This window comes from Calliopsis andreniformis, unplaced genomic scaffold (assembly GCF_051401765.1).
Source record: "Calliopsis andreniformis isolate RMS-2024a unplaced genomic scaffold, iyCalAndr_principal scaffold0022, whole genome shotgun sequence".
Taxonomy (NCBI): Eukaryota; Metazoa; Arthropoda; class Insecta; order Hymenoptera; family Andrenidae; genus Calliopsis; species Calliopsis andreniformis.
The window spans coordinates 2,111,370-2,137,693 of NW_027480432.1; the positions used below are offsets into that span (position 1 = coordinate 2,111,370).

The following is a 26,324-nucleotide window of genomic DNA, read 5'->3' on the forward strand; positions in this document are numbered from 1 at the left end:
CAACGAAGGAGCGGAGGAACAGAGAGGGAGCAGGGACCCCTAGCGGGGGATGATGCTGCCAGCCAAAGGGGACGAAGAATGAGATTCCACCGGCCATGGAAAGGAACCGGCTGTGGTTACTGTCATCCCGTGGGATTTCGCTTTCGATGCCTCTGAGAGACCCTCAGACTCGGAGATATAATTGCGTGACGAGTTACACGATGTTCAGTCTGTTGGAAATTGTTCCCTAGATCCCTTTTTTAACTAGATCTAGCAGAGGAGGTTATGCTCACTGAAGGTCACAATATTGTAAGAAAATAAATAAACGTCGAAATGGTAGAACCGTATACCTGAATAGGCTGGAGCTTGGGACCAATAATGGTTTTATAATAGGGCCTGCTGGTAATAAAACAGACGGTTCTTGGATGAGTGGGGTGCAATAAGATCCACCGTCGTCATTCCTTTGCCAGACGTCGAAGTAAAAGCAAGTAGTGTATCTAGTGATCGTGAAATAATTAATTTTAATATCTTCCTGGATTTAGATCTTCGTATTACCCATTCTGATAATCTTTAAAATAAGTGTATCAAGGTGCATAAAAGTGTGCTTAGCTTCGAGTTCTGTGGCACCAGTCATCAAAGGAGAGTTACCTTCTTTCCTCGTCTATCTGTTCCTGATCGGTTACGATCGCAACAGACGTAGGCGTGGCCTGTGGCAGATAGCAAGAATCTGAGATAGCGAAGGTACACTGGAGACAAACGTATCTGGGCCAAGTGGACAGTTTTTCTTAGTCGCTGCAGAACTCGCGGCTCGAGGGTGTATTACTGGAGGCAAGAAGCTGGGTGGTGCAGTGGGGGCTGGAGAATCGTAGGAAACAAGAGGGATGAAGGATTCGAGGCTGGCTGCTAAGTCGGAGCGGGGTCCAAGGGACGGAGGCAGGAGAAAGAATCTATAAGTCCATAAATCTGTAAAGCCAGTCGACGGAGAGAAAAGGAGAGCTCTGGAGGAAGCGGGGATATAAATTTATGGCCGGGACACCGTAAAAAACAGAAGCAGAACACGCTGAAGGATTTTTATTCCCAGCAGATTCGAGGAATATTCCTGGGTTTTGGCAAGCGCCCTCGGATCTGCTGATCCCTGTACCACGGTTTTTCAATACTCAAGGTAATTAATCGACTTAGTAATATTGCAAAAATTAACTCAATATTTTGTGTATATACACTACTTAGAAAAATTATGGCATAGAAAAATTTTGATCACAAATTGGTCAACTTTGACTAAAGATAACTCCGCGAAAAATCGTCGTACGATCATGATTTTTTTTCTAAATTGAAGCCTGAAGTTTCTACTTTAAGATACTATAACTTAATTTTAAGCATAGTTCACTGCTATTACTGTAACCCTTGAAATCTGAGGGCATGTTTGTCATATTGAAAATTGCAAGCTTTGATCGAATCCACGAACGTGACAGAATTTTTTTCGGAGATTTTGTTTATAGTGTCATAAAGTACGGACCTTCCTCTTTAATTTAAAAAAAAATTCAAGTCCGAGCGATTTTTTTTCGCAAAGTTACAGCACTTTGAAGCAACCCTTGCATTTTTGCAGCACATGGAGTAGTGGCGTTACATAACAAAAATGCAAGGGTTACTTTAAAATGCTGTAACTCTGCAAAAAAAAATCGCAGCGACCTGAATTTTTTTGTAAACTAAAGGGAAAGGATTCATCTTTATGCTCCCCTAAACGAAATTTCTGAAAAAAATTTTTTCAAGCCTGTGCATTCTGTCAAACTTTGCAATTTTCAGTATCTCAAGCATGCCCTCGGATTTAAAGAATTCCAATAATAGGAGTGCATTAAACTTAAAATGAAGGTACATCACCTTAAAATAGAGACTTCAGGCTTTAATTTAGAAAAAAAATGATAATCCTACGATCATTTTTCGCGGAGTTATCGTCAATCAAAGTTAGCCAATTTTTGTCGAAATTTTGAAAAACGTAAAACTTTGAGTTGCACCACTTTTCGAATATCTATCACTCAATTTGATTGACTGTGACTACTGAAAAGCCGCGAGAAATCGAGAAGAAAAGGGCAGCAAGGGCAGTCGATAAAAAGTTGCGAGGGAATAAGTTTTCCGCGGAGCCCATTTGCGTCACGGTGATCGCGCTCTCGCGAATATTCGATGCACGTTTATCTACACGGGAGCGCGCGTGCTTAACGGGACGCGGCGGGTTACAGATTGTCGATTCGTATTTACATTTTAATAACTCTTCTCTTTTACCTCGTCACTCCCGTCCCCTCCCTCGACGGATCGTTCTCGCGGACGTCGGAAACTCCTTCCTTCCTGTTTCCTCTCTGTCTCTCTTCCAGCGACATCGCGATTCCGCGCGCGCGTACATTAACACGCTCTCGCCGTCCCATTAGAAAGAATCCCTTTTTAATCCGCTGTCCTGTGTCAATACGGAAACCCTGGAGCAGGAACACTCGCGTGTACAGGGTGATTAAAGCTCCTCCTTTTTTCGCTGCACGGTGAAAATGAACGTGGGAGGTGCATTATGATGCGTTACAATCTATTCTTAATTTAATGCGCATGAAATTTTCGATTAAACTCGCCCGTAGACGCGGCCCACCGTGTAACTCTTTATAATTATATCGTCGAAGCTCGCCGCCTCCATCCCCCCTCGCCTTCTCGTTTTTAATCGCGCGCCGTAATTATAATAATCCGAATTTCAAATGGGACCGTGTCCAGGTGCGTCGGCCCACGTTATAGGCAAATATTTTTCTGGTCATTGGACCGACCGCGTCGCGCAATGATAATTTTTGATATATATTTAATATTACTACGATGATACCGGGGCCGCCTGCTCGTAATTATTACGGTATATTCGTGCGACCGCTTATTATTACGCGCGTGGCGAAAATTTTATTCGTTTTAATGATTACCATAGCAAGCGTGCCCTTTTACGAGCGTTGTAAAATTCCCAGAGTTACCAGGAAGCGCTTCGAAATTCCCTTTCCGATGGATTCGAATTTGTTTATCGTTTATTTGCCGGGCAAAGTTTCCCTAAAATTATTCCATCGCTCTTCGATGCTTTTTGCGCCTGTCCTCGCGACGGCAGCGCGTTGAGAGAGGAGCAGCGTCGAGTAGGGGAGAGGCATTTAAATTTAAAAGGACCTAAGTTGGAAGTTTTAAGCAGACCAAAGGAGAAGTTCGTTGTCCTTTCTTCGGGCCCGCATCGGTTGTATTTGCATGAGAAAAGTGTTCCACGATTCCTTCGATTACACACTCGCCGCCACGGCTCACATTCTGGGAAACTCTTTCACGGGACCTTCGCGACGATGAACTTTTTCGATAGACGCCTGACACCGTACACGTGTTCCATTCACAGAGGATGCTCGTAGGCTTGACTCCTTAACCGAGTGCCTTTTTCCACACTCGAACCGTTTGATCCCTTTTCTTCAGTGTCCCACGTCCCCTCACCTCGATTATTCAGCTCTTCTCTAGACGCTCCCTGAAATAACAATACAAATTCCTGCGGGAATTGTCCTCGAATTGGCGTCGCTTAGTATTTACAATTAATTAACAAGGAAAGTCGCAATCTGGCCAGCGATTTTCTCTTGTAGCAGTTAAACTATCGCAATTCTAAGTATCAGCGCACGCGCGTTTTAATTTCCAAGAGACACGCGATTGTTCGACACGCGATTCGATCTTGTCTGCCTTTTATTCCCGGGGGCAAACATTTCGCGCGTGTTTCTACGTAATCCTCTGCCCTCTTCTCGATCACCGGGCCAGAGCCCACGGTTCCCAATGGAGGTTGATATTGGCGGTTGATTATCAATTTTCTACCAATTTGGTTCCACTTGTAGCGGCGCCAGCTTTTGTCCCGCTAATCACCCCTTGGCTCCCGCTTTCACCCCCCGCCGGGTACATCCGATCCGCTTTGCATATTACGCCGCGATATATCTCTACTATTCTGCATGACTTGACGAGTCTCGCTCCTCGTTGCCTTTCTTCTCCCTTCTCCCTTCGCTCTTCTGGACAAATTTTATTTGCCCACCGACTACATGGAGCAATTGGAAAGAACAACTGGGCCTTTTCGGTATAGCTTTCTCTTGGCAACGTGTTTTGTCTCTTTGAAAACGAGATCAAGGATGCCTGGAATATCTGAAGAGTTCAGGTACACTAACTAGGGTGTCCTATCCTAGTCCCAAAGGTGCTATTGTCCCTCCTATACTAATGCTCTTGTTAGGTTGAACTATTTTATGAATTTTTCCCAGGTCTTCCCGAAAATCTGTCTTTCTCCATAGAAGCTCCCTGAATATTTGAAAATTCAGTTCTCTGAGAGCTCAGAAATTCGTGAATCATCCTTTCCCCAAGCCCCGTGTTTCTGCACGAGCGGGTCAGGTCGAAGTGGAGCGCAGCGAGTCGAAGAATGCTCGCGCCAGGCTCTCGCGAATTAACCGGGAGGCAGGACGCGTTCGCAAAACAACAGAGGGATCAAACGTGGACGCTTATAGGATCAGCGATCTGAAAACGTTGTGTTGTTTCAGGTGAGCCAGCTCTCACGCGCCACACCCTGTTTTCCACGCTGGATCCTCCCCGCTCCCTGTCCGCCCACGCCTCCCCCGTCACGACCGATCGAAATTTCGAAATCGCTCGGTCTAGCGGGCTAACAAAATTTTTATTCCTCCGGAAAATACGAGCTGCCTGGCAGACAGGACAAACATTTCCCGAGGTCTCTCGTGTCCGACTCGCGGCCACCTGCCTTCGCGGCACGAATTTATATCCATTAAACCAGCGTCGCGACGCTGTCTCGTTTTTTGACGTTCATTAAGATTTATTCGCCATTAGGCGCGCAATCGGCGACGAGACAAAACGAGACCCAGCGAGCATCGTGTCGCGCCTGCTCAAAATTCCCCAGGGTCCCTGGCAATAAACAGTGTATCACTGTATCTGGCCACATTAAATGCCGCTTTGCGCGCGCTTTCCCCGGGCTTAAGCGGAATGAATCGCTCGGCCCCTTCGAGAATTTCGCCAGATAAACTCCTAAGAGTATTTATATTTACCGCGGAGAGAAGATCGTCGTTTTAGAGCGAGTTCGCGCGTGCCACCTCGCTGTTATCAGGGTATGAGACGCGGTGATTATAGTGGGACGAAATCGTGCGGGGATATTCCTGGATGACGCTGGCAGAGGAGCGGAGCATGATCGCTGGTGACACCAATGACCAATCGACGTCAGGGAGAGGTGGGCGCGGTAATGGGAAAGCCATGCACGCCGGTCCGATTCGCCACTCGCATAAAATTAACCAGTTCGTTCGTTCGTTCATTTTAATTAACGAAACACCAAGGGCCGCGGGTATGTCTCTGTCCTCGGCGCCGAGCTGCATCGCTCGTAGGAGGCCGTGCGAAAAACGGGGCCCCGCGATCTCGTCCACGAGCGGATCGTGACATTTGCGACGAGCGTGCATGTCGCCGTGGGTCGATAAAGATAATGAAAAATTAACGATTCCATCGCGGTTCACCTGGGAATATCCAGGGAGTGTGGAAGAGAGGCGGGTCAGGCTTCTGCGATGGGAGAGGATTGATAATTGTGGAGATTGGTTTTCATTCTTTAGATTGGAAGTTTCTGGTCAAACTGGGGCTTGTGAATCGGATGTAGTTCTTCTAGATATTTCCTATGGTTCCTAGGTTTCAGGGAAAAGTTATTTCCTCTTTCTCCACTTGCAGCAGAGTAGAAAAGTAATTTCGAAAAAAATCAATTCAGGAATGGAAAAGTAGAGGCTTCACTCTTCAAAATGAGACCAGGCTCATTGCCGTACGATTTTTTTTCGCAGAGTTACATCAGCTCAAAGATTGGCAATTTTTTGAGTCCTGGAGGATTGTGCTATTTTGAGGCCAGAGTCACACTTTTCATTCAAAGTGCGATAACTCGGCGAAAAAAAATCGCAGACCACTCGCTAAGGTCTCGTTCGAAAGGGGAGGGTTCAAACTTGCATTCTACTGCAGAATTAGTCGCGAAAAAAATTTATTCAGCTCCAGACAGTCGCTTGAATTCGACAAAAATTTAGGAGAAAACCACCCTCTCTTTCTCAGCGTGTCATGAAGTCAAGAATTTTTTTTGGACAAGTTCGATTCAGGAGTGAAAAAGTAGAGGCTTTTCCCTTTAAAATGAGACCAGGCTCACTGTCGTGCGATTTTTTTTCGCAAAGTTACAGCAGCTCAAAGATTGACAATTTTTTCCATCCGTGAAAAACCATGAAAAATTTGAAAGTACAGGATATCTTAGGAAAAAAGGAAATTATTTAAACTGTGTTAGTTCCCAAATGCAATTTCCTTAAAAAAATATGTACTTTGAAAAATGTTCTATTTCCCTAAGGCATCTTCTGCTAACTCTCCCTTTCAAAGTACCCATACAATACTTAGTGTCATTAACTTGCAAGACTTTTAGTAGCAAAATCTGGTGTCTCAATTTGCACGCATTTCTCGCGATCCCCCGACCTGGATGCAGCGTCCGGCTCGAAGGTTCGTGCATCAGGCTGTTCGTGCATCGTCGCAGAGGCAGGGTCCTCCTCTGCGAGCCGGGAACCGTATAAGGTTAACGTGTAGAGCGAGTCGGTGGCACGATGATGTCTCTATCTACGACGGAATAGCGGTCCGTTAGGTGTGCGAGTCGATGCAACACGTGTGCACGTAGATGGACGCGTGCATGTGCAAGCACACAGGCGCCATCGAGGCATGCAACGAGCCCAGGGTCACGTGGGGTCAGCCAGTCACGGAGTTAATTAGACGCCGTGCTTCGGGAGCTCACGTGGCAGCACGCTCAGATATCAATCGCCTCTCCTGGATGGACCCATGCCTGCTTTTCTTAAAACATTCTCGCTCCCCCTCTCTCCACCCAGCACCCTGCGGGAGGACGAAAAATGGGATACCGCACGTAGATAGAATCGCGCTTAGAACCAGACGCTCTTTCCTTCCTCGTTTAATTAAGTGGCGAAGAAAACTCGGCCCTCTAAACACGACCAGCACCGAATTCCCTCGCTCTAGCTTGGCCCCGAATCTGCATAAAAATATTACGCGACAGAGTTAATACTATTCCTCTTTTCCGCTAGTCTACAAGGTCCTCGAGGCTGCCAGCAGATTTTACGTTCCAGAAGAAACAAGCTTTAGCTCCTAACTCCAGCCTCCTTCCTCCGCCGACTCGATTATCCCGACTAATTCGGTCTCCCCATTTGGTAGCGAGATAGGAAAGCAAGCCCCTCTTCTTCGTCCGTCAGCCACGACTTACCTTTCGGTCTCCTTAACACGCGCCCCGACTATCTGCAATTAGCCAGCCACATTTATATGACCTGATTACGCCGATTTCCCTGTCTCATTTAATCCGTCGGATCCCCTGGACCAAAGTCTGGCAAACAGCTTGCCAATTTTCTTCTTCCTCGCAGGAAACGATCCCCGTCTCGCTCAAGTTTTTTCTCGCTCTCTAGAGTCGAAGTAGAGCAAGGGGGTAGCAGGGTGTGAGTCGCGACGATTTCCTCGCGAACGTGAATTCCTCGCGGCGTTCGCGAGCGAACGAGCACGCGAGAGGTTGCGCAGGGTGCAGAGGGTGGAGGAGGGAAGAGGGAATGAGGACACTTCATTAAGGCGCGCGATGATAACGAAGAGAGGAGGATTCGAAGAACGTCGAATGCCCTGTTCGCTTTAGCGTTAAGGGTTTCGCTTACCCGCCGCCGCGGGAGAACGTGCGAAGTCTCGGTTCTCCGCGGAGACACTCGGCAGCAGGAGAGGAGGCAGATAGAGATGAAAACTCGTGGAATCGTGAAACGAGAGGGCGAGGTGGAGGACGAGGAGGAGGGCGCGGCATGACGGAGGGTTCGGGTGTAGGTCCGCCGCCCCTGCTGGCTCGTTGGAGATGGAAGCAATAGGGATCAACTAGTATGCAAATCGCATGTAAATATCGTTCACTCTCCCGGTACCGAACCAGCTAAAGCCTCTTTCTCTCTCTATCTGTCTCTTTATGTCTGTGTCTCTCCATTTCGTGTCTGCCCTCCCCCGCGGCCTCTCGCTTTCTCTCGGCCCTTTGCTCTCTCCCGTCGAGAGCACCGGAGAGAAGAAATCAAAGCAAGGGACAAAGCAAGCGCAGACGAGATCGTGACGGAATTCTTTCCCGCTCTTCCGCCCCTCTGAGCCACCCCCGTTTCCTTTTTCTGCGTCTCGAGCACCCTGATGCGAGTGAGTGTTACCCACGATCGTGTCATTAGTTCTTAATTAATTTATTCGAGCTCGTTCGGGGCATATTAAAAAGCAGCCTCTCTCGTCGTGCTTTTATAGAGGATCCTCGCGACAGTCAGAGCTATCAGAGCCCGCAGAGCTAAGTTTCTCAAAACCTGGCGGAATAATCATTGTGGAAGAATTCTCACTGTCAATCGTAAAGGCAAGAGCTGTTCTCAGCAACTGTGACACGAAGCCTGTACAAACTTTGTGGCGGTTTCAGAGAGACTTCTAAACTCGGTTTAATACGTCCCTGCTATCTCGAGAGAGTTATTTATTTAGCCGTAAAAATTTCTTACAGAAGCTGCCTACTATCCATCTGTTGCCATCTGCCAGGATCAAGGCTTTTCCTTCCCAAAGGCTCGCGAAAGAGAAGAGCAAACAGGTATGTGCTGTGTGATTGTATTATCGAGTCTGCCTTGTATGCAAACGAATAATCGGCCGCAGGATGGGTCTTAATAGGGTCGGGCATTAGTCGCGGAATTATATGACGACTTCTGTCTTATTTGGGGCGACGATCCGGCAGCGCGAGAAAGCGGGCCGCGTGGAAGGGGTGCGAAGAGGGTGAGACAAGTAAGACCTCTCTAACTCCAGGTATTTTCATCCTATATTCCTCGACCTCCGTGCCGTCGGCAGGATTACTCGCAGAGACCCTGAGAACTTCTCCCTTTCTTACCTTCCAGAAGCCTCTCTCACCCCTTCCCACCCTCTGTCTCTGCCAGAGCTTCCGCATTACCATTCTCAAAATTCTCGATAAACCGAGGCTTCCGTCGTGACGTTTCTGCGCAACATCTATTTTCCACAGACGCCAGAGGCATAATCGAGGTAACAATGACTTGTGCTATAGACTCTTTTGTTCTTGGCGCGTGAAATCATTCTCGGTATCGATGTCTCAGAATTAATACGATTCGAGGTGAAGTTCGAAGGGAGCTCGGGGAGACGACAAAAGACGCGTTCAGAAATTCCGCGTTCGCCAGTGGGAACCTATGAAACATTTACATAGGAAAAGGGCTTCTGAGGGGTTGGGGGATGAGGGTGGAATTGGACGTTCACCGAAGACGTCGGAGTCTTTGAACAACGATACTTACAACTCCCGATTCGGCGGAGTGGCGCGGCATTTTCTATGCAAAAGAGTTGAAAACGTAGCGCGGTCCCTGTGGCGAGAGGGTGGCGACAGGGGGGACGAGGGGGAAATCTGAGGGAGCAGGATGAGAGGTATAGCGGTTGCAGCCGACGGCACGTTTTAATAATGCCTTCCCTCCCGACCAAGAACGAGGAAGAAGTTTAACGAAGATTGTGCCAGATACTTTTAATTGCTATTCCTCCCTCCGCCGACGCGGCCGATGCTGGAAAATGAAGGGATGGAGGTCCGACAGAGCCTCCACCCTTTCCAAACCTCCCACCCCCTCGTCCCTCTCACTTTACAGTCTTTTTATCCGGGCATCCCGTGGACCCTCGTGATTTTATCGTCCTTGTATCCTCTCGACTCCCGTCCGTCGAAGAGGTTTGTTATTCCACCCGGCAGATAGGCGACAAAGGAATTAATCGGGTCGTCTCTTCCTACCTCTGCCTCTCTCGAGGCCCTCTCTTTGTCGTTCGAGTGCCGTCAATTAAATTGAAACGTTAAAAACCAGAGATAAATTGAAACGGTGCGAATAACCCGGCTCCTCATCCCTCTCTCTGAAATTATTTTAACGTTACCTCGCCCAAACAGGATCTCCGAGATACACCGCTAGAACACAGTGTTTGCTTGTCAAACAGTTCTCGAATTCTTCGCGCGAAATATCAACGTGTCTAGAGATTCCTCGACACAGCCTTGTTGGTTTTCGACGAGTGTATAGCGCTGGCTAAATTTTGTAGGTTAATTTACGGTATATGTGAGAAAGTAGAGACTTTGCCCTTTAAAATGAGACCAGGCTCATTGCCGTATGATTTTTTTTCGCAGAGTTACAGCAGCTCAAAGATTGGCAATTTTTTGAGTCCTGGAGGATTGTGCTATTCTGAAGCCAGAATCACACTTTTCATTCAAAGTGCGATAACACGGCAAAAAAAAATCGCAGACCACTCGCTAAGGTCTCGTTCGAAAGGGGAAGGTTCAAGCTTGCATTCTACTGCAGAATTAGTCGCGAAAAAAATTTATTCAGCTCCAGACAGTCGCTTGAATTCGACAAAAATTCAGGAGAAAACCACCCTCTCTTTCTCAGCGTGTCATGAAGTGAAGAATTTTTTTTTGAACAAGTTCAATTCAGCAGTGAAAAAGTAGAGGCCTTTCCCTTTAAAATGAGACCAGGCTGACTGTCGTGCGATTTTTTTTCGCAGAGTTACAGCAGCTCAAATATCGACAATTTCTAAACTCTTAATTAGTGATTCTTTGATTTTGTGTTATAGAGATATCTAATATTCTAGTACTCTGGAATCTCTTTTAATCGCAAAGCCAAACAGTTCCCTATATTTTTCCGCGATAAATAGTCCTCGACAGAATCCACGGGGGGTCGGACGTTAAAAAGATCGATTCGACAGCGATTCCTGGGGGCATCCTGCAGAATTCGCGCTTCCTGCTAGCTCTCCTATAATGGAGCCGATGGTTGTGGCGCGCACAATGCGGGGTCAAGGCTTACGTCGGCTATAATACGAAGTCTAAAAATCAAAACACATTAATCTCCGGCACGTGGCGTGGATCACACGCTGGTAACAAAACATCCTCCGCGTTTCGCCCCACGTGCCAGCCAATATCGAGGCGCGGGCAACACTCGGCGACACTTGCGGTGCCGTTTACGTTTCAATGCTGCTCGCTATTTAGCTTGTCTCCTCTGCCTTTGTGCAAATATCGCCTCCGGTTTATTTATTCGAATAAGCACCACCGACAGCCTCCGCCAGGGTATTTGCAAATTGGAGTGGTCATCGAGTGCAGGTAGGCGATTGTTAAGCTGTGTGTAGGATAACTCGCGATCGAATTTCGTGTCGAGTTAAATGTCAGAGGTGGATTTCGCGAGGAAAATAAGATTTGGAGGAAACATTGTACCGACCACGTGGGCGTCCGTAGCCAGATGACTAATCGACATAATCTGTCAGCGATGATTAAGAATGGTGGAATCGGACGGGCAGAACCGATGCGTTTGCCTTGAAAAGCCCCGATGCCTTCATGGTTGTTTCCGTTTTCCATCTAATGCGACGTAGGTCTTTATGAATCGAGCGATCCCTACGTGTCTCGCACCCCGAACGTCAAACGAATGTATTTAGCGATGGAGGGTCAATTTATCTGGCTCTGCTTCTCTATGGACAGCTTTGCTGCTGTCTGTCGAACTCTCGGAGCGTTATTGATTCGAGATTTTAATAGAAATATCAACGCTCTGGGGTCAACGTTGCGTCGAGTTAATTGCGTTCATTAATCTGATAGGGTGTTTGCGTTCGGTGAAATAAAAAATGAAGGTAGAGCTGGATCAATGAGCGGAACACAACGCACGTGCGCCCGACGCCCGCGAACACGTACGTGGAAGATACATGTAGTCGCTTATCTAATTCAATTTGGTAATATCGTGCCCATTGAGGGAATAAATGATTACTGGGAAGATATGAAGTTATCTGGCCCCGTGGGATGCGTAAATTGCCATTACCCGCCGCTCCCGACGGGATGGAGCGAGAGAGAAGCCCGCGGCTTTTTAGGGGTTCCGTTTCGACGATCTTAATTATTAATCGGTCTCGTTAATCACCCCGATCGGCGGGGAATCGTCGAGCGTATCTGAGCAGCGTGAAATATCGCGGGGAAACGTCATGCTGCCATTTCTGCGACTTGGAGAGCCTTGATTCGTGCAATGAAATATTAATTATTTATCCAAGTATGAAGTATATCTTTGAGAAGGTCTTATAGTTCCTTGATATTAATTTATTATTACTCAGCTTGGCTATTTTTATTGTTTCTCTCAATTTCCAATGAGTTATTCCAATGACTTGGAAAATTATTCCCTATTTTTTTACAAATTCTCACTTGTATCGAATCCCTAGAATGCCCTAGATTCTATCAAGTACCTAGTCTCCAAATACTTCAAATTCAAAACCATAGAACCACACTTTATTAAATTTCATAAACTCGTCTCGCATCTAGAGCAATAATTCTTCTATTAAAAAATACTATACCCTAATATCTAGGCTGAAAAAATGATTAATTCCAAGCATAGCCAAACGATCTCCAAAATCCATTACAATTTTTGTCAGCAGAAAAAATGGGGGTTGTGCAGGAGGATGACGAACAAGACAACGTCCGTGTGGGGTGTAACGGGTCGCGAATCGTAACTGTCGTAGACTCGATTGGACGGATATATACGTTGGCCAGCGATCACGAAATCCGAGGGTGAGACTCGTCAAGCCGCGGGAGGGGGAGGAAGGAATAAGGGGTGGAGGTTGACTGTGCGCTCGGGTCTCGAGGGGTGCCAATGGAAAATCGTGACGGCTAGAGGGGGCGCGAACAATGCGCCCGAGATTTAGCGTGACACCGGCGGTGCAAAACCAGTCTGCACGGCGAATCTTTCGGTGACTTTAGAGGAAGCCCATGGCAACATTCCATGGGATCTATTTATTCAAATTTTTATATTAAAACGAGTTACAGAGTGGTCCAAAGGCAGGAATAATCGAAAACATGCTCGAACAGATTTTACTTACACTAGAACTACGATATTTCTCCTCAGTACTCTGTAGAGTGTAGATACATTGGTAAATTTGCCTTTGAGCAAACTTTTAATATTCATTCAGGGTAGTTCACTGTCCTCAAAATATACCGTGTACATACTTATATTGATTTTATTTTCGCCAGCAACTTGCAACAGTTCTACTATCAGGTGTTCTCACGCACCCTCAGATAAAATTGAACGATTCTCTAGGGGTAGTCCACAGCCCTCAAAGCTGAACAGTATTAACAAACGCAGCAGACTCGTCGACTCGACGCCTAGAGCACAGGATTCCGAGGTCCATCAATTTTTTATTTATTTCGCACGCGACAGTCCGATTCACAAATCTTCTCCGCTAAGTAGGAGGGTTTCTGTTCGAGCGAGCGAGGGGGTCGGTGGTCCCCTGAATCCCCCGCCCCCTTAGGCATCCCGATGGAGCGTGAAAAACAGAGGGGTCCATTGTAACCTCGTCCTGTGGCTAATGCGACTGTCGTCGAGGAACCGGGTGCCTCGTCCTCGGCGAACATCAGCCAACGGTCGTTTAGCCGAAAATCCTCGCGGGGCACAGTGCTGATCGTGTTCCAGCTCGTTGGGAGCGGATTTTTTTCAGCTGCGCGTTCGCACGGAAGTCGAGCACCTCCCGAAGATCGCGAGCCGCGCTCCGAGCAAGCCTAATTGTTTTCGCGGTTGCGAAACGGATTCAGCTCTCCCTGGACTCGATCCTCCGCTCGGCTAGCCCGCCTCGCTCTTCGAGGAAACCGTTCCCATGCCTCGCGAGCGTGCTGATAAGGCGAGACAAGGATCTGGAGATGATTGAGGAAGACAAACCGCGCTTTGTTCCAGTTTTTCAATACATTCCTTCTCTCGTTCATTTCCATCGAATGACGTTTGCTCAACTAATTCTGGTTAGAGATCGGTATCGGTGGAACCGGTGCAAATTTGTACGACGTCGGAGATAAGGCGGTTCGCGCGTTGTAAAATTACCCGCAATAAACATGTCATCGCGACCGTTATTATTTTTATCGCGTGTGCCCGGCGAGCGTGTGTGCAGCCCCGAAATATCTGGCCTCGCATCGGAGCGTGTACAGGCTAGAGCACGGCCAGGAAGGATTGTCTGGTGTCCGATCTCCGTGGGAGCTCGCGCACTCTAGTTTAGCCGTCATAGTCTTCCGCTGCCCTGACTATCTGTGCCAATTAATCCTGTGCCGTACCGACGTCGACGTCTCTGTACCTTTGGCGGTTAATCCGATCGCATTTGTTTTGGAGCTGCGTCGAAAAACATTTGCACACTCGGTTTTCTTCTAGCAGTATTAAGGTTAGTGCACGCGAGCGATATTTTGACGCACGATTTCGTTGCAATCATGTTCTTTGTTTTCAGAATTATTACCAAAAAAGGCTGACATATGATTGCAAGAAGATTGTGCGTCAAAATATCGCTCGTTGCATCGTCTGCATTAATGAAAACTTTTCTTCTTATTTTTTTTTTTTGTGAAATAAATTTCCTAGGCTCTAGGCAATTTTTCCATAAAATATTATTCTGCTCTGTTTTCGTAAATGTCCATCCTAGCTTTGTTTCTTATTCTATGTCAAAATAGTCATTTTTAGTCAGTGACAGTGGCAACTGTTCGAACATGATCCTCGCTACACGAAGGAGGTTGAAAGTAGAGAGAGAATGAGGTGGGAGAAGGGAGACTGGAGCGATCGCGAGCGAGCGATTAGCTTGCATATGCAAACGCGGAGGGTATAGAATTCCAGGTACGTCGGTACACGATATAAACACGTAAAGGGAATGTAATCAACGAGCCGATAAATCACGCCGGTTAATCGGGGAACGTGCACGCGCAGCCTATGCTGTAGCTCTTCAAGAAGTCCAACCTTGTTATGTCTCAAGCCACTGTGATTGCGACTGGTATATGTCACCACTGACAACAGAATTTTATGTAGGTACTAATAGTCACGTGTACTACTCATTGATGAGGCATTGAAGTACCTTCCGAGTCTAATTTATACCCCTCTTTATGATACTGGAGTTACAGTATTTTTGATTCTAAGTCTAAATCAGAATTTGTATACGCTTCCACCTAAGTTGAGCCATTTTTCCTAATAATTCCTTTAAATTAGAATACAGCCACTTGAACCTAATTTTGAGATTCCTCCCCTTGGCGAAGCTCCCTCTCTCTTCCTGCGGCTTTTATTAAAAGTCACTTAGGAAGCCTTAAAAGTGACTTTACCGAATGAACGCTCATCAGAGCATCACGCAAAAAAGCCTCATCATTGTTCTGAGTCGTGGGCCCCAGAAGAGCAGACACAGGAGTACAGAAGAGAGCAAAGTGGAGGGGGACGGTTGTTCTTTTAACACGGCTTTAGGGGGTCCTTTATGCTGACACAAATATCGCTTATGCCGGCGTCGCGCCGCTGTTTTGGTGGAGCCCGTCGTGCATTGTGCCTTCCAAGGCCGTGTGTACCAAACACCGAGCTCTGTGTACCCAGCAAACACGCTCGTCACGTGGCAGCCTGATCCCTTCCGCAGTCGCGGACTCCCCTTTACGGATTTGCGCAACGGGTCAGGCTATTCCCTTCGGAACTGCCTACGGACGAGCCTCTTCCCATTACGCTTGATACCGAAACCATCTCCTCCTTCCTCGAGAGAGATCATCCTGCGACGGGCTGTCGCTGCGCGCGGACCTCTCGCAGGGCGCCGCGGGTACCAGCAAACACACGTGCGCGTTCTTTGCGCGTCAGCTTTGTTTGCCACCCGGTCTCAATGACGGACTGATATTCCTGCCTAACGGGATCCACCTTCCTCCTTTTTCCAGCCTCACCCCCGTGGCTCATGAATACGGGATCGTCCTATTCGACGCTTCCGAGAGGAACGTTTGACCGAGTGACGGGGCAGAGGTCAGGGGAAGCTTTCACGAGTCGGTGACTTTAGATTTCAGACTCGTGAAGCATTGCTAGTGGAAGTAACAGCAGAGGTATTTGCTGTTGGTTCTGTGTAGGTTTGATTAAGGGGTAGTTACAATAACTATGGCATAGGAAAATTTTGGCCAGAAATTGGTCAACTTTGACTGAGGATAACTTCGCGAAAAATCATCGTAGGATCACAATCTTTCTTTTAAATTAAAGCTTGAGGTTTCTACTTTAAGATACTATGTGTCGATTTTAAGTTTAATGCACTTGTACTATTGTATCGCTTAAAATACGAGAGCATGTTTGTCATATTGAAAATTGCCAAATTTGACTGAATCCACGGACCCGAAAGAATTTTTTTCTGGGATGTCGTTTGCAGTAGTATAAAGTACGATCCTTCCCCTTTACTTTAAAAAAAAATTCAGGTCGCTGCGATTTTTTTTCGCAAAGTTACAGCACTTTCAAGTAACCCTTGCATTTTCGCCCTATACGGCCAGTATTAACATTAACTGATCTGTACTAAAGTTGCTATAACTTAGCGAAAAAAAATCGTAGCAACTTGCTCTTTTTTTTAAATTAAAGGGGAAGCTTCAAGCTTTCTGCTTCTGAAAACGGCATCCCTGAAAAAAATTTTAGCAAGCCTGGGCATTTCGTCAAACTTTGCAATTTTCCATATGAAAAATCTGGTATTATCTGACGACCTATTTCTATTTCATTCTTCTAAATCCATCCCCAATATTAAACGACTATCCCTCGTGTAATATCCACCCCTAACACGCGCGACATAATTACTAAGACGCAGGACACAATTGACCGGAAGAGTATCCTTAACGCTGTGTGGTCTTTATGATGGATAAAGGTCCACAGCTCGTTTCCTCCCCTCTGTCGCGTCTTTGAAGGGTGTGTAGAAGAGGCTCGAAACTTCGCTGGAAAGTGATAAATAATGTCGACCCGGGACAAAATCGTCCGTAACGGGGAGGGCTTTCGAAAGGGCACACGCCATTACCTCCGATGCGATCGCGGGACGACAACCGCGTCGACTACGTCGGGAAGATCGACGTCGCCTACGTCCTCGCCAGTTCGAACGTGTTCCAGTGATACGGTAAACTCTGACACCAGAAAGAGTGGCGATGGAGAGGGAAAAAGGGGGAAAGCTTCACCCTTCGACCGAAAATGAAAATAGTATTGTTGGACTCCCCTGGGGAGGGAAATACTGGTATTATATTCACGTTAGCAAGCATTGGCAACGCTGAAGACAGCGGTCAGCGCTCTTTCGCATTCGTCATCAATGCCAGTCATCAATAATCGCACCCTGACAGCACTCCCGCTACTAAACGCTGCGATCTCGTGGATTCAGATCCTCCACGATCATGAGCGATCCGAATGATCCTGTGACGCGAGTTTCCTAGAGGGTTCAGCACAAAGGAACGATTATTGCCAGGAAGAATAATACTTGGACAATGGTGATGATGATACGCGGAATTTGTCGACTCTTTGTCGCTTTACGATGCGTGGCTGAGTTCAGCTTCGGAAGATCTTCCTATGCGAAGTGAAGTACGAGGAGGAAAACACCAGAAGGAGGAGGAAAGTTTGGCAGGAACAGCTTGACGACCATATTTCCGCGAATGGGCTTCAACTCGGTAAAACTGCAGTTTATCGAAAAGCTCGAGCATACGGAGGGTGGAACGAGACAACTCGGTTTCCTCGGTGAACCCAGCTGTTTTCGACGAGAGGGCCATTCTTTTGGAAGATTTCTTCCGCTACAGTAGAAAATTTACTGTCTTTTGGAAGATTCACTCAGAGTCCAAGTACAGATGTTCAAGAATTAGATTCCAGAAAAGTGAAACAAAATTATCTCTATAGAAGACTTTTGAAGATTTCTAAATTTTGAAGGTTTGAATATTCGAGAATCTGAATTCGATCGCCTTAGGTTCCCTATGTGACTCCATTTGATATGCTAAGGGTGAAGAAAAATTGAGAGCACTAATGACTCCAAATTCTCCAGCAAGAGAGTCTTCCAAGCAAATTTAGAAAAGCACCTGGCGCTTCTCCCGGCGCGTGTCTCAAGATATTAAGTCGAAGGGGATGATATGAGGTGTAACGACATCAGAGGGGAGAGTGGTGCACGCTGCGTCGCGTACGCGGCATCGATCTTCATCCATCAGCCACACCTTCGGCCTTTTCCCCTGCGGAGGATTCCTTTGCAGTCTTCCTCCTCCGCAGCGTCAGCTGTATCGCATCGCGATGCACGAACTTTTCGGCTGCGTTTTCTCTCGCGGCCTCCTCGATTCATCATCACGATCCTCGACTCCTTCACACACGATCGAGTCGACCCAAGAATCGCCCCAAGAATCGCCCCAAGAATCGCCCCTCGAGGGCGTCCATCTCTCCCAGAGCAACGTCGATCTCTCTTACGAACCGCAAATCACTGTCTCGACGGCTTGACCAATCGTGACGAATGAGCAACGATGATTCTGCTCATTGATCGACCCACTACGAATCGCTAATGGATCCCCTCGCAAACAACTCCGAATTTCTCCAAATCCTGGCCCCTCCAGACTCTCCAGAATGCATATGAATCTCGTTCTTCGCTCCTCCGCCAAACAAGGCAACGCTTCGTTAGACAGTCTCTCCCAGAAGAACTTGCCGCGTATTCCTCGCATCGAAAATCCACGAATCTGGCAAGAACCAAGGGAAAACGGCTCCGAAGCTCACGAATAAGGGGCTCCCGCGAAAAACACCCCTCGGGATCGGGCAAGCCTCAAAGACACCGCGACGCTCGTAACCGTCGTATCGCCTCGCGATCTCATTAATTTCCTGGGCGCAATAAAAACGGGCGACGGTGTGCAGGAGCGCGTGGGACAGACCCGCCCACAGGCCGATCCTCGTCGAGGCGGAGAGACAAAGCGGGATGGAACGGGGCGAAGCGGAGGACAAAGCCTCGGGAAGGGAGGGAGGGAAGAGGCAAAGAATCGGGAATAAATGCTTTTTGGTATCGGCGGCGTTGTTTGGCCTGGGTGTTTGGCCGAGGGGCGGGCGAGAAGGGCGCGAGAGAGCATGTCGATCGAGAGTCGATGATGCCGGGAAGTCGTGGAACGGGAGTCAGTCGGGCATTGTGCACGGCACGTGCCGTCAGAAGAGAAAACGAGCGTGGCCGTCGGTCGAGGCGTAGCCGAGCCTAGTCACCGAGAAAGCGGCCTCGGCCCGCTTACAATGCGGCCCGTTCCTCTCCTCTTCTCGCGCCCAGATATACGGACGGAATTAATTGATACCGCGTGCCCAGCTATCGAGCAAGGGTTGCGTAAGCACCGTGGAAAAAGCAACCTCTTTCCTCTGATTCCCTCCCCCTGGACCTCTGCCTGCCCGACACCCGTCGCCTGTGACAAGCTTTTAAACAGCCGCCTTCCGCCTCGCTGCACCCTGATCTGAGATCAAATCGGACGGACACGTTCCGAGTCTACACGTCCTGAGCATATTTCTGCTCGTTATTTCAGCAGGTGCGGCTTTATGGCGATACGATGCTGACGTCATTTATGTCGCTGTAAGGCAAAGTATTCTGTGTCACATTTTTAGAAAATTCGAGTTGAGGCCATCAGGTATTTAACACAGGATTTATATTTCCAGAGAGTGGAAAGGGTATTAATGAGAGTTCGAGGGGACAAGTTCAGGAGGATACGAGATGTTCTTCTTGGGTTTGAAATTCTGAGAGAATTAACCCTTAACTTGTATGATAGAGTCACAACATTTATACCTTCTCACTTTTAATATTTATTATATAAAATATTCATGAATTACTTCACAGCTTATTAAGTCATTCCTCACACTGGAATGATAATAACTCTATCAAATTATATCACAATACTAACATCATACAAGTTAAGGGTGAAGATACTATTGAACAGATATTTTCACAATTAGTACTCAGGTAGAATTAAGACTTTGCTGAGTGCATAAGCAATTTAGAAAGAAAATCCTCCAGATAGAAACACATCAGATCATCAAAGAGTCTCGGCGTACTTCCCCGACTCTTGGTTCCTAGCTAAAAGGAAAAGTGAGGCAGGAAGGTGTGAAGGAAGACGTGGGTCGCGGGCCAAAGTTATTATAAAAAATAATCAAAGTTTCCCGAAGCAGGGCCGAGTGTGACGGGCTGGCCTCGTTTACGTCGGGACGACGGCGTCGCTGGTCCTCATTACGTTTGACGATTATGCGTTAATTTGCAGCCAGCGATACTTCAAACGATTTTTATTCATTGCGCGCGCCCGCCGAGGACGAGCTTTGCCCTTCTAACTGGGCGTCGTCTGTCGCGTCTGTTTGGTAGCTGCGGAGACGTAGGCGCCTGGATTCTTCGAGTTTTATATTTTTCGTGTCCTCCGTCGGGGATCGGGGATCCTCGTCAAAGGATCCTCCGGATATGATAATCCCGACGGCAAGCTGAATGCGTAATGGAGTTTCTACGGCGACAAGAAGTGGACTCGGCTTCTGATTAGCTTTGCCTTTACGGGGCTCTCGGCCTAAAGCGCCTTCGCTGCGAATTTTTTTCAGAAACCTGGCAAATTGACTCTGCTGAGAGAGGCAGAGAAATCTTGAGAAACATGTACCAAAAATGGCAGATATCGCGAGTGTCCAGATTGCTCTCTTCAACATCCTCCTTCATTCACCAGAAAAATTCTTCTTTTCTTGTGATCTCATGTGCAACGACCCAATATAGACCTCCCATAATGCGAATCAGGTGGGCAGAAAAAATTTAGGCGAAATGGGTGAAATCGGGCCGATAATCCCCCCCATCAGAGGCGTAAAAACCTAACAGATTGGAAACCGCATTCGGTTAGACGGCCACCTTTTATCCTGCGCACAGAGCATCCTCTATTTCCCTTTTGCATTAGCGCGTCCCCGATCTGACGGAGCGGTCCTATTAACTAATGCCAGCACCCCTGTTGAACGCAATGCCATACGTGCACCGGCCAACCAGCGAACCAGCTAACCAGCCGACCATCCAGTTAGTCAGGCAGGGTGCGGAGGAGCGTTGCTGGTAGGACATGCCCGGTACGACGGGACAGTTTAAGCCCTGATATATCGCCCGCCGACACTCCCAACTTCTGTCGCCGTTTCTGTAGCGCTTTTTTGTCACGGCGAGCCACGGCTGACCATATGTCCACGGAAACCGAGATCCCCATCGGGTATCTGTGACTCTGCCACGCGCTCCCTGTCGATTCCTCTCTCATTTCCACCTACCCGCGTCGAAACTCTGATCGTTTGCATGTCGGGTGGATCCTTTGCGCAGGGACCTTCTGGGGGGCAGGAGTTTTTGGAGGAAGTGGACTATGTGGTCTTTTATAGGAGTTTGGTTGATAGCCTAAGGGAAGGTTTAGGTTCTTCTTTGGGTGTTCTTTCGATCGCTTGTAATTTTGGGGTGCTCTGACAGGAGAGAAGCTGAGTCGTTTACATGCTCCACTGGCTCCTCGTTCCTTCGCGCCATTGGTTTTCCGGTTACGTGGGCGCGTTTAAGCGAGCTTAGATAACCCATGCCCCAACGGGCGAACCCCACTTTGCACGTAACAAATGATGCCACATGTTCGAATCTTGACTCGTTCCCTCTCCCTCTCTTTCGCTGGCTTCGCTCTCGTCACCGCGGGGCACGGAGCATTCTGCGCCTGGGTATTCGGGGATATGGGGTTCGTGTAATTTGTACGGTTAACGCTCGCGCAAAAACGGGAGAGAGAGAGATCGAGGGAGATCGACGGGAGGAGAGCCGAGCGGAGACAATTTACACGGGACTAACTGCCGCGCTGGGAGCATTTACCAGAAGCACGAATCGAATCGATCCTACTTAGCTGTTAATGGAACCTTATGCCAGCGATGCTTGAAACTTTTGGGCAAAGGGCGCCTCAATGGAAACGCTGTGGGGACTTGTGGACACCTGAGCGGTGGTGAAAGAGAAATGACTTTGAGTTTTTTGTTGTTTTCGAGGTTTATGAGGTAATCAGCTGACTTTAGATCTTCTGAATAAAGAAGACTGGTTTAGGATAGATAGCTTGATTATTGGAGTTAACATTTATATCGTGAGGGCTTGAGGGGAGAGCTCTTCAAGGATGAAACTCATTATTTATTGTCTCTGATGCATCGAATTTGATGTGTCTTACAATCTTACCTTTTTGATGAATTTGAATATTTGAATATTTGAAATTTTGAATTTTTGAATTTTTAAATTTTTGAAAATTTGAATATTTGAATATTTGAAAATTTGAAAATTCGAAAATTCGAAAATTTGAAAATTATAAAACTGGAATGTTTGAAAATACAACCCATACCATAAGTGAACAATCTCAGGAATCTCCCCTCATTGAAATAAGACATCAAACACCTCCCCGATCAAGATTCTCATTATTTTCCAGAAATCTCGCCGAGTCCGCTAAGGGGAAAAAATGACAGAGCACTAGAAAGTAAATTCCATGGAGGAGACAGTCTGTGGAGACCGTAACTGATGTCGACGGATGAGCAGCATTGAGGAGGACAAACGTGTATGCTCGTTGACGTCCCCTGGACCTCTTCCTGGTCTTTTCATCTCATTGTGCACGGGCGTTTAAGTGCCACCGGGCTACAAGTAAGTGGTCGTCATGACGTTCATTTAAAAAGGTTAACCGATTGCCGCCGCTTTATCAAACACTTTACGAACGCTTGAAAAACTGCCCCATGTATTCGGAGTCTCTTCCACCTTCAACCTGTGCCACTCACTGTGATTAATTCTGACATATGTTCGAGCCTGGCACAAAGGCCACCGATACTATTCAAATCCTGGCGCATACTTCTCTGGAGGCTCTTCTGAAATCGACACGCGTGCCTGTCTTTCACTTTAGAACATTCGTCTTCATTTGCCACGGAGATTTATTATTTCCCGCGGTTTTCAGGGATAAAGGAAAACAGGTCTCTGAGATTTTTGGTTTGATAGGAAGCTCTAGATATTGCTAGACTGTCTCGAGATATAATGCTTCGATCTCAACCCGTTCACCCGTGAAATTGTCATAATTCGAGCCGATGAAGCGGAGGCGCGTCTTCCGCGAAAAACAATCGGCGAACGGATGTCGGTAATTCTTTCCGCGAGCCAGCCAGACCGAATATAATGCAATGCGCGCATGAATATTTATTTAGTGGATAACAACGTGAACCGCGTGTCTCTTGGAACGTGATTTCGTTGCTAGCTCAATTACCTCCTACAAGCTACACCGTTACGCGTAATTTACGATCTTACCTTTGCGACTGACTCGGATTCCTCGTCCTCTGGATCTCCTGGAGCGAGCATCTTCTGCCTGCAAACAAGAAAGAATACTTTCATGCACGAATCTCGGGAGAAACTTGCGCAATTCTACCCTGTGTTCCTCAGAGTTTCTCCAAGTACACAAGATGTGATCTCCTCTGCGTTACAAGTTACAATTCGTTAACGCTAGAGAGATTTCAACTTGCGATTAGCACGTTGATTGTCACGGTAAATTCAGTAAAATTGTTCTCACATTGGCAGGGGTCTAAATTAAAAAAAAAAAAAATAGCTTTCAATTAATTTTCACATTTATCTTACTGTTACCCTTGTTTTATCTCTCAGACTGTCAAAAGTGGGATGTACAAAGTGTCATCTATGTATGTGTGACTTGACAATCAACGTGTTAATTAGTATAAATCCAGTGTTCCCTCCTTTCCCTCATCTTTGGTACAGCAAATCACCAGAAAAATGTCCCAGAAGGTCCCTCTATATCGAAAGGCATCGTAACACGATCGAATACTCGAGCAAATAATTTCGTCGTATTTATCTGTGGACAAGGGGCACGATAAAACCGCGATACCATGTCTGAGGCAAGTGGAATGAGGAGGAAGAGGGTCGGTAGGATAAAGAACGTAACATGTCGTGCTTCGTCTCTCTGCCCCTGTCATTAATACCAGGCGACTGTTCCATATGGATGAGAAAGCTGGGTTAGGCCAGGACCGCGATGGCACAGAACGAGACGAAAGCGAAACAGGCTGCGGGGAAGCGAAACTCATCGACTAAAAGCATCCACGAAAGACCGAAGTCGTTTCGCTCTCGTCGCTGAGTCGTGTCCTCGTCCTCCCCCGCAACGAACAGCCGGAAGAGAGTCCTCGTCGGAGACTTCGATAAGGTGACCCGAGGGGGATGGAACGAGCTTCCACGACGTTTACCTACGATTTAAATTGTCTCAGAGCCCCGGAACCTCGATTTCACGGAATCTTTGCGTTACACTGGATCCCTTTTTCTCTCCTCGCCCCCTCGCCACTGAGCACAGCCTCCTCCCCTAAGGGAGGACCGACCGGTAAAAAGTTGCGCATCGAATTATCGAGTCCCAGTTATTTTCCTTCGAGAGGATTCTCCTCTGAGAACGTCGTCTACGGGGAGACAGTTTACTCTCGTTTGCTACTCGCCCTGGCGAAATCACTCGCGGCTATCGAACGACTTCGGTGTAATCAGTGGAGATGCAGCCTTCACTTGGTATAATCTTCTGGGGGAATTGTAGAGAATTGAAAAGTTCCACGGAAGCTATGTGCATTAGGAATACCTCGATTTCTATTTGGTGAATTAGAAAAATGAAAGGCAGGAGAAGATTAGAGACGAGTTTCTGAGGAGTAAATATTGTAAGTCTTGTACAACGTTCTTAGCTGATATTTTTTTCAATTTTCTGGATTTCTCTATTTCGAAATAAGGAGCACAGAATTCCCTTGTAATATACACTGCTCACGCAGCGTTTATCAGCCTTCAGGAATTGATCCCGGCTCCTCTCTGATCTATCCCGTCCGCAGGAACGATAAATCCTGTGGGTGCCCCCGTATATCTTCCGGTCAAGGGGAGTAAACGCAATATAGGTAATGTTCTGGGCCGGCTACTTAACAAATTGCTACAAATTGCGGCGAGCGTTTAGCCGTCGGGACCCGTTTGAATCTGCGTCCGCCTCTCCTGCATCCCCGTCACCTCTTGCGGTCTGCCAGGGGTTCGATTCTCTGGAACGATACGCTGCTGACCACATGGTGCTCCCATATGTCCGCGCCGTCACCCCAATGGGCCACGATCTTGCCTCGAAGATGGAATTGGCCGCGACAGAGAGATGAAAAGGACCAGGATGGGACAGGTTTACGTGGCAGGGGTCGTCCCTGCCGCTCGGAAGGGCCTGGATATTTATTTCGCCAGAGGTGCTTGTTTACCGAGCTGTTAATACGATTAGCTCCGCGAATCCGAGGCCCAGAGGAAAGCTGAAAGCCAGGGAATACGTTTTCCGAATTGCTTGGGCGAAAGGATGCAAGGGATGGTCATTAATCAATGGTTTCGGAGCAGAGAAGCCGTGGCCCTCTAATGGCACTTTAAAGGCGATACCCTCGAGCCAATCAGCGATCGCGTGCCGCGCACGGATCGCCCGGGTTAATTTCACGGGTATTTAACGCGGTTTCGCTCGACAATGATTCAATCAAGCCGGATTTATTTGGACGGGATTCGGCGGTTGTCGGCACGAGGCGGTCATTAGGGCCTCTCATCGGAAACGCCTCCGAGCCTTTTGCTCCGAGTACACGCGGCCATTCGACGCTGCTACGCGTTCTCGTTAGCTCGTCTGTCACTCTCAGCGACGCAAACTCCGTCCCATTTCAACCTTTTCACGCAATCGCTGCTTATTCGCGATTTTACTGTGATCGAGGGTGCCACGATCAGAGGAAGTATTATCTATAGAAGAGGCTGAGCTCCTGAGTATGTCGGTGAGAATAAAATAATGGAGAAATAGTGTCAGTCAAGGCGGACCAACGAGAATCAGCTTGAATACAGTAAGATAAATTGAGTCTCTGCTAAAATGAATGCAAACTCTTGCTGATACGAGAGGAAAACATTTCTCGTCAAAGTACGTAGCGATTTCTTGTTGGTCCATCTGATCTAGATTCACATAGTTTAACTGTATTTATTATTCTATTTTTACCGCTGAAACAGTATTAAGTGGTGCCTATGGTAACTGCATCACTTAAAGTCAACTACTATTCGCGACAGGATTGAATTTCCAGCGGAATATTTTCTCTAGAGGAAGCGGTGGCGCGATTAGAACGTCGCGTCGAGTCGGTCCGGCGTAAATATCGTTGAACGCGTCTCTGGGAGGCCTCCTGTCCAGGAAGGGGACCGGATCGGCAATTCGACGCCCGTGCGAAATGTTGTCAGCCAATTTTCTTGGCCAGTGCCTCTGAATGCCGCAGATTTCCATCTAGGTCCGTCCTCGGTGGCGCCGGTGTATACCGTTGCCGGGTAAATACACCCTTTTCCATCCCCTCGAGCGGACGAGCGTCGTCGTCCTCCTCCACCTCCGTCTCTTCTTCCTTCTCCTCCATCGTCCAGCCAACCCACACCCCGTAGCCGCATGAACCACAACTGTGATTATAATTCGCAGTCCCTGCTGACAGAACCAACCACCATCGTCAACCCCGTTTCTCCACCACCGTTCCATCCCCATCTACGTCGCACGGTGGACGGGGATCGGACGCAGTGTA

General features: G+C 47.6%; 1 long non-coding RNA gene across 1 annotated transcript; it reads left to right on the forward strand.

The window, feature by feature from the left end:
• Nucleotides 1-860: 860 nt before the first annotated feature.
• Nucleotides 861-22,321, forward strand: LOC143186648 (uncharacterized). The gene is made up of 4 exons (XR_013003091.1): nucleotides 861-897; nucleotides 951-986; nucleotides 1,028-1,141; nucleotides 22,202-22,321. It is a non-coding gene; the product is annotated as an uncharacterized LOC143186648 (long non-coding RNA).
• Nucleotides 22,322-26,324: the final 4,003 nt, after the last annotated feature.